The sequence below is a fragment of the Lissotriton helveticus genome, chromosome 7 (assembly GCF_964261635.1).
Source record: "Lissotriton helveticus chromosome 7, aLisHel1.1, whole genome shotgun sequence".
NCBI classification, from domain to species: Eukaryota; Metazoa; Chordata; class Amphibia; order Caudata; family Salamandridae; genus Lissotriton; species Lissotriton helveticus.
In genome coordinates, this window is record NC_136068.1 from 1,933,494,839 (window position 1) to 1,933,504,941 (window position 10,103).

The window sequence follows — 10,103 nt, forward strand, 5'->3', positions numbered from 1 at the left end:
TCGAATGGGGCGGCTAGGAAGGCATTTAAGTTCACTTTGCTGATCGAAGCCTGAAATACAAGACTCTCCAGCGTTGGTGCTGTGTCAAGAAGGCGGATCACCCGGAGCAGGCCTGTGGCTCCAAGCAATGTAGTGCATACTGGTGGCGACAAACACGATGGGCTTAATTGAACGGTTGCAAAGCCCTGAAGATAAAGAGCCAGGTTGCAATATTTCTGTGAGCAAATTAGCTTTAGTTTCCAAAGTTGGTAGCTGTAATTACAACACCTCTGTGGCCACTACAGCAAAGGAGACTTTCCTTGGTAGGGTGATTGCCCAGTTGGGAGCCCAATTCTGTCTCTGGTGAGGTATCCAGGCAGGTCAGTGTCAGCGTAGTGAGGGGGGGATTGTCTGACCCCTGACTAAGTTTTTATCCTTTGCCTTTTCTTGGACTTGGCTAATGATGGAGACCTGGACGGGGACTTGAAGCGGGAAAGGGCATTCGATTTGGAGCATACCCACCCTTGTTTTTGTGCTCAGCGACATACAACTTTGCCTTCCACTCCCTGATGGCTTTCGGATGTATTAGGGAGCAGGTGACTTCAAATCATGCGTGGATCTGAGACAATAATGGCAGACGTCCTATGGATCTGTGACAAAAGTCTTCAGAGGGAGGCATGTCACTACCACACTGTCACTGAAAATACAGTTCAGGGAGCACAGGTTTAGATCCACCGAAAAAGAATCCAACAGCAGTGCGCAGGGGTGGGGCCCATAAATGGCTCCGCCCAGAATCTGATAGTTCCCCCCCCCCCGCCTCATTGGTGCACACAAGCAGCTGCTGGAAAAGTTTCCAGATTAAGTCTGGCACGTTGGGGAATTTAAATGGTGATGAATCTGTGGTTAGAAGAATCCATCAGAAGCACTGGACTATTGAGTGAAGTGGGAACAGAAATACACTTAACATCATCTGGAGCTGGCCTGCCGCGTCTAGCCGTGTGATGGTATTATAGCCAGGCCAACAATAGACTTGTCTGAGGGCTTTAGAAATGGGTCCAACAAGACCTCATTGAAGCCCAGAAGAGGCTCAGAGGAGGACGAAGAAGACTGAAGGATTTCTGTTAAAAAAGTCAGCCTTCTCTTCCAGAAGATGAAATTCTAGGACCATGGCCACTTTATATTTCACAGCTGGGAAGGAAGCAACCTCCTCTGATGGACAGACATTACAAGAGTTTTCATGATCTACTGTGACACATGGATGGATTAACAAGACGAGGAATCTGGAGGGGGGAGTATTCATCAAAATTGAGGATATGCCGATGCACCTTTTACAGGTAATGTGAGACCGATTCAAAGCAATTTTCACTGCATTAAATGACAATAGACAGCAGCAGTTAGTAGCTCTCCCATACTTCACCTGTCACTGATCAACAGCATATCCATCTTTGCATGATCTTTTTATGGCCACCAAACCTAAATTAAAGGGAGCTTCATACCAGACCAAATTCTAGAATGCGTTTTATTCCCCCCCCCCCAGATATCCAGGGCTGGGCTCAGATACCACCAGCACAACACCTGCCGCTAGCCCAGAAACCTTAATCAGTGATCTGTACCACAATCTCAGATTCAGCTCAATTAAATGTAGCTCATTAGAACTTACCCTCCTGCACCTACATACTACGCTTTTACTTTTTACTTAAAAAAAAGAACACGAAAATCTCTCACAAGAAAAACATACTATCTTAGGGAACCACAATCATATATGTGACCCACACATATGAAAATGGGAAGATCCTGTTCCAAACCTATCAACCTCCATATTTTCATCAGATTGATTACTACGAAAAAGACATTGAGAGCTTCCCATCTCTAGGGAAGTCAAAATGTATAATATTCCCATCATCAAACATTCATCCTGCAGAGAATGAAACCAAACTTCAGAATGCCAGCATAAATCAAGGTGGTCGAGACCTGGAACAAAGCTACCCTTAAACTGACACAGACCAAAATAATGTCAAGAACCAAATACTCTGACCTTGTTGTGGATACCAATACTGCTGGATAAACCTGCGCTCTGCCAACCAGCTGAGCCCAGTCCCAACAAAGCAAGAGCACACGTGACGTGTGATCACATGCAACTTACTTCATACAACCTCTTACTACTGACCACAGTACAGCTGTCTAATTCACTTTCTAAAGTGAACTCCTCGTCTTTCAACTGAAGCGGACTACACGCTCCATCCCTCTCTCTTTCTCCAAAAAAACTCTCCTCCTAGGGCTGTCTCTGCTGACCTCCCCCTCAAATGTACACCTTACTTCACACACCTACTCCTGAATAGCCCAACCTACACACCAACCTTCAATGCTTCGGGGTGTTCCTCTACATTACCTGGAATGCACCACAGACACCAGAAAACTCCTTGACCAAAGATGCCACAACACTTCGCATTGAAATGAATGAATGAAATGAAATGAAAAGAAAATGTATAAAGCGCGATGGCAACCCAGAGGCGTCCCAGCGCTGAAGAGGTTAAGGCAAGGCGGGGTACGCTGGACTTAAGGTTTCTAAAAGTATTAAACAGATGTTTTATTGAAAAGCCAAGTTTTAAGGAGCTTTCGGAAGGTAAGCAGTTTGGGCTCTGATCTGATTGAGAGGGGGAGGGAGTTCCAGATCTTGGCTAGGTTGTAGGAGAGCGACCGGCCGCCACATCTGGCTCTTCTAATTCGAGGTACTGAGGTTAGATAGGAGGTCCCAGATCTGAGGAGGCGATTGGGATGATATGCATTTACCAGGGGGTGGTTGATAGCGGGACCTGTTCCCCAGTAAGAGCGGTGAGCAATACACATGCTCTTGAATTCGATCCGCGCTTTCACCGGGAGCCAGTGAAGATCCTTCAGTCGGGCTTTGACTGAGACTCGACGTGGGATGCCAAGGAGGGTCCTCGCAGCGCATGTTTGGATGATTTGGAGTCTGTTGAGCGTAGACTGTGGGGCCCCAAGATATAGGGCGTTTCCGCAGTCGAGGCGATATAGAATCAATCCTTGGACCATGATCCGTCTTGAATGAAACGGGAGAAGAGGGAGGATTTTGCGCAGTAGCCTTAAAAGCCCGAAGCATGTGGCAGCAAGCTTAGTTGCTTGGTGGTTGAAAGTGAGGGTTCGGTCAAGCCAGATGCCGAGACTCTTGATTTGTTCTTTGGGTTGCGGGGGGCTGCCAAGGCAGAGGGGCCAGATGGTATCGATGGATTTGGTGATGTTGTTTCCCAAGAGCATGACCTCTGTTTTATCCCCGTTTAGCTTTAAGCAGGAGCCCGACATCCAGGCGGCAACTGCTTCCAAACATTTATGTAAGCTGTGGTGGGAGTTGAGAGGTGGATCTAGTGCTACCACCAGCTGTGTGTCGTCCGCATAAGTGACAATTTTCAGTCCAAAGGGGCGGACGACATCTGCCAGAGGGCTGAGGTAAACATTAAAAAGAGTGGGGCTCAGGGAGGAGCCCTGAGGCACTCCGCAGTTGAGGGGTTTGCTGGAGGATGTGAAGTCTTTCTCAAATACCTGGAAAGATCTGTCTGTGACAAAGGATCTCACCCAGGTAAGTGCTGTTCCTGAGATTCTATCCTGCCAAGGCGGTGGAGTAGAGTATTGTGATTTACAGTGTCGAAGGCGGCACCGAGATCAAGTAGGACGACGGCCGCTGACCAGCCGCTGTCTAGGATCCTTCTTGCTTCCTCCGTCACTGCAATCAAGGCAGTCTCGGTTCCATGACGGGCCTAAAACCCGTTTGAGTAGAGTCAAGTATGTTGTTGGATTCCAAGAAGTGCGTCAGGACAGAGTTGACATACTTCTCAAGAAGTTTACTTAACCAGGGGAGAAGGGAGATAGGTCTGTAGTTAGAAGGGTTGTTTTGGTCGAGGCTGGGTTTCTTTAGTAGTGCCCTGACCATTGCTCTCTTCCATAGAGGCGGGACAATGCCGGTTTGGAGGGAGGAGTTGAGCAGGTCCCGAATGGTGGGTGAGATCTGACTTGTGATCGGGGTAAGAGCCCGGGGGGGAGCCGGGTCAGTAGGTGATCCAGATTTGACCTGTCGCATGATATTTTCTAGATTGGTGGGATCTAGGGGCGGGATACTTTTGAGAGAGTTTGGTGGTGCTATCGCAGAGCCTGTGTCAGCGATGTCACTGGGCGAGGTGGTGGTCTGGGGGAAAGAGGAGTTGATGACTTCTATTTTATGGTAGAAGAAGTCCGCTAGCTCCTCACAGTGGACCTGGGTGTTGTTGTGCTCTTTTCGAGCCTCGGGTAGTCGCAGGAGGGATTTAGCTATCCGGTAGATCTCCTTTGGTTTAGAAGCTGCCTTGTCGATCTTTGCTTCGAAGTATTTGGCCTGAGCTAGTTTAATGCTGGATTTATAGCCTTTGATAGCTGCTTTGTAGGCTGTTTTGTCAACAGTTAGGTAGTCGAGACGCCATTTCCTCTCGATTCGTTTGCAGGCGCGTTTGGCCTCCCGGAGATCAGTAGTGTACCACGGGGCTGTCGGATTTCCCCGCTTGGGGTGGGTAGGTTTTAGTGGGAGTACCAGATCTAGAGAGCTGGTAATCCATCTATTGTAGTTCTCGTTGCCCAGGATGGGATTGGGAACTTTGACGGGTATGGTAAGCTCTAAGTTGTCCCGCCATTGCGGCTGGGGGATTTTGGACCAGTTGCGTGACTGTTGAATAGTTGGGGGATTGGGTAGAGGGTGATTGGGGAGGGTCCAAGTGAAGGGAATGAGGAAGTGATCAGTCCAGGTGAGGGGGGAGGGGTTTCCGACATGAAGGTTTGGGCAGTTGCTACATATGGGGTCCAAGAGATGCCCCTTTTGGTGAGTGGGCCCAAGGACAAGTTGCTGTAGTTCGAGGGCACCTAGGCTAGAGGACAGTTCTCTCGTGTTAGAGTCGTTGGGGTCGTCCAGGTGGGTGTTGAGGTCGCCCAGGATTGTGAAGTCAGCAGAGCTGAGTGCAAGGTTAGCGACTGTTGGGGCAAGGTTAGAAAGAAACTGTCCTTGTGTCCCGGGAGGGCGGTATAAGAGCATACCCGAGAAGGTATGTGTGGCACTGAGTTTTATAGTGAAGGGAAGGCATTCACTATCTGGGAGGTGGACGGGGGTGCTAGTGACTTCGTATCCTGTTTTATAGATCACTGCTAGCCCACCACCGATTCCCGTTTTGCGGTCGAGACGGAGTATTTGGAATCCGGGTGGGAGGGTTTGTACCAAATCGGGTTCCGAGTGTTCCTGCAGCCACGTCTCTGCGATAAAGAGGATATCTGGGTTTACTTCCTCTATCAGTAGAGAAATTTCCGTGGTGTGCTTGGGGTGTGATCTGCAATTGAGCAGGAGCATGGAGTATTGTGTGGGTTTAGTTTGAGGGTGAAGTTAAAGGTGGAATCCGCATTGTTTGCAGGCAGGGTGTTGTATGGATGGATCCCATGCATGTAGGCAGGGTGACCCTACCTCCTGCTTTAGTTGGCGGAGGGAGTGGGGGCTGTAGGTTCTGACCTGGTGTGGTACTCGGGCAGGGGGGTGGCCCCTTGCCCCGGTCGGACGCGGACGGGTGCAGACGGGCTTGCCTTTGGCGCGCCCGCAGCGCGCGTCCGCTGCGCATCCGGGGCTGGCACATTGATATATATGAGGGGGCGTGGCCTCAGGGCCGTGGGCGTGGCCTGTGGGCTGAGGAGGGGAAATGGCGGCAAATATCACTGTGCCGTAGCAGCGTTAAGTCGGCTGCGCGGCGAATCAGTGATCGAAGAGGGTGAAAAATAAATGCACTAGGTGAGTTTAGTGGCAGTTAAAAAACACAGTATTAGTGACAGTTTTACATTTTTTTTAAATCGAGCGTCTCCCGGCTTCCGCCTCAGGAGTGAAGTGCCTCTGAATGCGAGCTATTTACTCAGCGCGCTTTAAGTAGTCAAGATGAGGGGGGCGTGGCCTCAGGGCCGTGGGCGTGGCCTGTGGGCTGAGGAGGGGAAATGGCGGCAAATATCACTGTGCCGTAGCAGCGTTAAGTCGGCTGCGCGGCGAATCAGTGATCGAAGGGGGTGAACAGAATGCACTAGGTGAGTGCAGTGCCAGTTAAAAAACACAGTATTAGTGACAGTTTTAAATTTTTTTTAAATCGAGCGTCTCCCGGCTTCCGCCTCAGGAGTGAAGTGCCTCTGAATGCGAGCTATTTACTCAGCGCGCTTTAAGTAGTCAAGATGAGGGGGGCGTGGCCTCAGGGCCATGGGCATGGCCTGTGGGCTGAGGAGGGGAAATGGCGGCAAATATCACTGTGCCGTAGCAGCGTTAAGTCGGCTGCGCGGCGAATCAGTGATCGAAGAGGGTGAAAAGAATGCACTAGGTGAGTGCAGTGGCAGTTAAAAAACACAGTATTAGTGACAGTTTTAAATTTTTAAAAAATCGAGCGTCTCCCGGCTTCCGCCTCAGGAGTGAAGTGCCTCTGAATGCGAGCTATTTACTCAGCGCGCTTTAAGTAGTCAAGATGAGGGGGGCGTGGCCTCAGGGCCGTGGCGTGGCCTGTGGGCTGAGGAGGGGAAATGGCGGCAAATATCACTGTGCCGTAGCAGCGTTAAGTCGGCTGCGCGGCGAATCAGTGATCGAAGGGGGTGAAAAGAATGCACTAGGTGAGTGCAGGGCCAGTTAAAAAACACAGTATTAGTGACAGTTTTAAATTTTTTAAAAATCGAGCGTCTCCCGGCTTCCGCCTGAGGAGTGAAGTGCCTCTGAATCATTTCATTCATTCATTCATATCTACGCTCAACCACGACTATGACCTTTCAGATACTTCACTCATGGACCTGGCTCTACTCCTGTTTCACACCACAATATGAGCTCAACCCACAACACCCTCCTCCTGGACAGAGCAGAATCACTGGTCAGCAGCTGCCCTTATCAACAGGAGGCCCTAAAGTGCAAACTATATAAATGAATCGTTCCCACTCCTAGCCGCAATCTAATATCCTGGAAGATCATCTAACCAGCAGCAAAATGATTTATTCTCCTCTTGAAACCTGCTTTCCCTAGGACATTTCAACCTTCAACATTGTAAAGTACAAAGACACAGATACACCGCTCTTTAAATATTTCTCACCAGACAACAAGCGAGTAAGGCCCTGCACCATTCCCACCCCTGATGACGGCTCTACCCTAGATATGATTTTCATAAACACCACACACAAATCCTTCACCTTTTCAAATTTGACCTGACCACATCTTCTTTCCTTTCAAGATCCTATCTGTAAAGAAGCCTCCCCAATTTAAACCAGAAACAGAAATTATAAAATCTAGACTTCAAACTAGCATCATGAAAGCCAGTAACAATAGTGTTAGGGTGATACCACGCACGAACCGAGGATAGCCGAAACGTTCCCTGTTTGTGCCATGTCTCTGTGTGTCCTGTCCCTTTATGTCCCTCCCCATGCTTGTGCCCCGTTTTTTCCCCCAAGAATCTTGTGTTGGAGCAACGCAGCATCGGAAATAAAAAGTAGGGTGCACAGACACTGGAGATCTATATCTTGGCGCGCATCTGGGAGAACCACAATTTCATTTAATGAGCGTAAGAAGCTTTACATTAGCAGTTACTTAGGAAAATATGGAGTACATAAAGAATGTCTTCTAATATGTTATTTATTAGCTGTTTTGTGTAGTGCAAACCAGACTAAAAAGGTGACATAGCACTTTAACACTGGGACTACTGTAGAACATTAAAGGTTAATTATTGTGTAAGTTTAATCAATGCACTGGATCTTTATATTTAAAATGACTGAAAGTCTGTGCATTTGTCCAGTATGTGAATATCGTGTATTAAATCTGGTGTGACACGGTAGACACTGTGTTCTCTTTCATACACAGCGTAGAGTGGTCAGGGAGAAGTGGTGTGATCATACTACAAGGCATTTTCTTCCAACTACTATGTCTGATTTTCTTGCAACAACTTGTGAATTGGGACTGGAACGGCCCAGTTAATTGCAAATTGTCATATTGTGCGTTTCCTGCACAGGGATCTTCTCACAAGAGAATTTCTTATACTAATCTGTGCAGTTAGGTTTCTTGTCTCCTATCTGTGTTTCACATTGACATTGGTTTTATGATGGAAGCTTTACTGACACTCTTGCCACTGATGTTAGTTTTCTCACAGGGTGAGTATCTTCTGGTACGGCACGGATATAGATGCCTTTGATGATGGTCGTGAGCCTTATTTCAGAGATAGAATCCACTGACATGTTGTTCTACGCTGGCAGTTGCAGGGAGGGTGTCCAGGAGGATGAGGGCAGCGGTTTTGCCATTGTCTAGCATGATCCTCATGTCGTCGGTGTCGGAGATGAGGGCAGTTTCGGTGCTGTGGTTGCTGCGGAACCCGGACTGGGATGGGTCCAGGATGTTGTTTTCTTCGAGGAAACTTGTTAGTTGTTTGTTGACGGCCTTTTCGATGACCTTTGCCGGGAACGGGAGCAGGGAGATGGGTCGTGAAAAAAGGAAGAGTACTCCCAGTTATTTTAAGGTCCAGAGGGGGGAGAAAGCAAACTAAAGATACAAATACCTCTGTGGGGACCTATATTTCTTTTTTATATTGAATAAATCTCAAACATTTGTAAGAGAGATGCCAAAAAGGAAATTACAAATTATTTATCAAAAACATTTATTTTTATTTATCTTTCTATTTTTCTTAAATAAAGATTTTTTTGAACATTTGTACAACTGTGCATATCATTTTGTAGCATAAAAACGTGGTCATTTTAACACATATTTTTCCATTTTTTCTTAATGTTATATACAGACACAGTGGGTGTGCTCTCTAATAGCAGTTAATTTTAGCAATCATACATACATACTCACATACCAGTCATACTATTGCTATTTTTTTAAAAAAGGGGGGGTTGCCTATCAAACATAAACAAACAATATAAATCATACATAACATGAGACCAACATAAATGGCAGCTCTAAGGTGTGCTACATAGAATGTTGTAGGGAACTAGATGGTACAGTTCTGCTAGTAAGGATGGAATTAACCAGTTCTTATCCGAAACAGAAGATGTAAGGCCGACGTACGTTTCGGTGAATGTCACCTTCCTCAGGGCCGTAGACAAAATATACAACAATAAAAGGGCATAGATAATGTTTAAAGGGTCGAGAGCACAATACAGATTTCTATGGCGTCGGTGGTTTAAAAAAGGTCTTGTTTTATGGAGCAGATGCTGGTCATTCTTTTTAAGGCATGCGCTCATATACTGAAGTTGATTCCCTCTATTTTTCTTAGCTTGGGGTCCTAGTAGTGGAAAATCAACAGGGACCTCGATATAACATGTAATATTTCTGTTATAGTCAGCTGGAACAAATATTAATCACAGATGATGCATTGCAGCCAGCCTCTCGTACCGGTCTAGGGAGATGTGGCACATAGGTCAAGATTTCAGGGGTGAGCCCAGCGCGGTAGATTATTTCGGTTTTTTAAGGAAAAGATCGTATGTTTGCCTTCTTTCTCAAAGAGCTATTGTTTCGACCGGGGCTTCTGCGGAAAGGGAGATGGGTCGGACATTCTTGAGGTCCTTGGGGTCCGCCTTGGGTTTCTTTAGTTGGGCGTTGATCTCTGCGTGCTTCCAGCTCCCTGGCAAGGTTGCTGTCTCGGAGATGTTGTTGGTTTTCCGGAGCTGGGGTGTGATGGTGCTGCTGGCTTTGTTGAAGATGTGGTGTGGGTAGGGGTCTTCCGGGCATCCGGAGTGGACGGTGTTCATGATCTTGATGGTGTCGTCGTCGTTGATGTTGGTCCAGGTGAGCAGGCGGTTGGTTCGGCTGGTGGTCGTGGGAGCGGGGGTGTTGGATGTTGCTGAGGTGATGACGGTGTCAAAGCTGTCGTAGATGTCTGCGATCTTGCGATGGAAGAAGGTGGCCAGCGAGTCGCATAGGTCGTTGGTATTGGAGCTGGGGTTGGAGAGTTCCTTCACGATGCTGAAGAGCTCTTTGCTGTAGTGTGCGTTGTTGTCTAGGCGGTCTCTGATGGCGGTCCTTTTGGCAGATCTGATGAGTTGGTGGTGTTGGCGGTTGGCGTTCCTGTGGGCTGTGTACCTTTCCGGTGTTTTTTTGTGGGTCC